Source organism: Etheostoma spectabile, chromosome 3 (assembly GCF_008692095.1).
Source record: "Etheostoma spectabile isolate EspeVRDwgs_2016 chromosome 3, UIUC_Espe_1.0, whole genome shotgun sequence".
NCBI classification, from domain to species: Eukaryota; Metazoa; Chordata; class Actinopteri; order Perciformes; family Percidae; genus Etheostoma; species Etheostoma spectabile.
The window spans coordinates 24,134,690-24,136,573 of record NC_045735.1 but is presented as its reverse complement, the minus strand read 5'-3'; the positions used below and the strand labels follow the sequence as shown (position 1 = coordinate 24,136,573).

The window sequence follows — 1,884 nt, the reverse complement described above, 5'->3', positions numbered from 1 at the left end:
GAGAGAGAGAGAGAGAGAGAGAGAGAAAGAAAGAGACATTAGCCTTAAAACACTGACGGTAAAGGAGACCGAGAGAAATGGACAGTAAGCCAGAAGGAGAGAGGTGTAGGTGAGATCAACTTTCTAATATAGCTATAAAATACTGCCATAAGGTTACTGTCAGGAAGGAGGGATTCTGTGGCAGAGAGGAAGAAAATGGGTGGGAATGGAATGGCCTTGATGCTGTGGCATTATATCAAGGCTCATTGGTGCTCAGGTAAAGCACCCATTTCTGGCATTTAATGCTGATAATGCTGATCAGATAAACACATTGACATTTCAACACAACAAAGCGGCGATGATTTCTTTGAGGAGATCTGTCAGGAAGATTTACATTAATGTTAGGTAGGTGTAAAGTAACAAAACACAACAAACTAATGGATCCATGTAAGTTCCATATAACCCAAGAAAAACCTAAGATCATCTCTATTTTGCTTACAGATTAGTGTGCTGCTTGACGTCATTGTGTTCAGTGGCGCAAGCCTTGGCTGGATGCTGTATTGCAACAATCTCCTGCATCAGTATGCATCAGTCTGCAGCCTCTATTTTGAGGGATGTGCTGCACATCTCCAAAGCACTGCGCAATTATGCATGCTTCAGTGTGGTGCCTTAATTAAATCTTCCAGCATCACACAAGGCTCCAGCAAATTAAGTATACAACCCTCCATTTTTTCTGCACACCAGACAGGTAAACAGATTCTAGTACAAATGAATAGAGAAGGTGTCCTCAGTTTGTGTCCTGAGCTCCATGTTTTCACTCTGGTGCTGCAACATACTTGGCTTTTTTATTCTTGGACACAATGCTCAATAATGACACTGGTAATTTTGATGCGCCATCCTGTTTTCTACTTTTAGTTTTAAAATTGTGTTTATGTGCTTTGGGAAACTAAACCTGAACCTGACTTCAAAGACTGAGGAACCCACCAAATTACGTTCATGCTTCTTTGCTATTTTCCAGGATTTATTTTTGATGACAAAATAACGTGATTGTACTGTTAAGCAGTCGGATCGATCTGAAGTATGATTTACTCTACACTAGTCATACAAAGCAAACTGGGAATCTGAACAAGATGAAGAGTATATAGAGTTTGGCATCAGGATACAATCACACCCATGAACTCACCTCCAGCCTGGGAGTTGTGTAACATAAGAAGAAAATCTGTGTAAGTCTCAGTATAGTTTCACTAAACTGAACAGGAGCAGAAAGCTATCCATAAAGAATTAATAAAGGTTGGGTTTATGTATGTAATGTTTGCAATGAAACTGTATTAAAGGTAGTAAACAATGAAAAGAAAACGCACCACTAGCTTGACAGTTGAAGAACAAGAGCTAATTTATAAAAAGTAGAATGACATAACAACTGACAAAGGCAATGATGCTGCAGCTTAATGAACAAAGCCAGGTCAGCAGCATGGCAGTTGATTGCCGACATAGGTTCAGAAGTAAGACTTACATTAATCGATTTGAATTCACAGCTAGTGATTAAAAATGCCTTGTGATGAAGGCCACAAGACAGTTCATGTGAGACTGTCCTCAGCAGAAAAAAGACTGCACTGGTGAAACGCACAAAACAACCCCAATCTAACACAGTGTTTTCTATGCCCATAGTCATTTTTTTAAGCCACAGTTTCATAATTAACTTTTTCTTTTTTTTTTACAACTCTCATAACATAAAAAGATCTTTCACTGTGTTTTGTGCCATTGCTTCAGCAAATTATATCTCTCATTCCAGTCAGTAATGCAACCAAGAACAAACACCAAAGAAGAAAAAGCCCCCACCCCCACTGAACGTGACACATGCACACGCTCTCACACACACACACACAAACACACACACACACACAC

At 39.5% G+C, this 1,884-nt stretch overlaps 1 long non-coding RNA gene across 1 annotated transcript in view; it reads right to left on the bottom strand.

The window, feature by feature from the left end:
- The window catches only part of LOC116686683 (uncharacterized), a 20,338-nt gene that overhangs the window by 7,092 nt on the left and 11,362 nt on the right, over nt 1–1,884 (bottom strand). Inside the window, exon 2 of the long non-coding RNA XR_004331328.1 lies at nt 1,568–1,571. This is a non-coding gene — a long non-coding RNA (uncharacterized LOC116686683). The remainder of the gene's footprint in view (nt 1–1,567; nt 1,572–1,884) is intronic.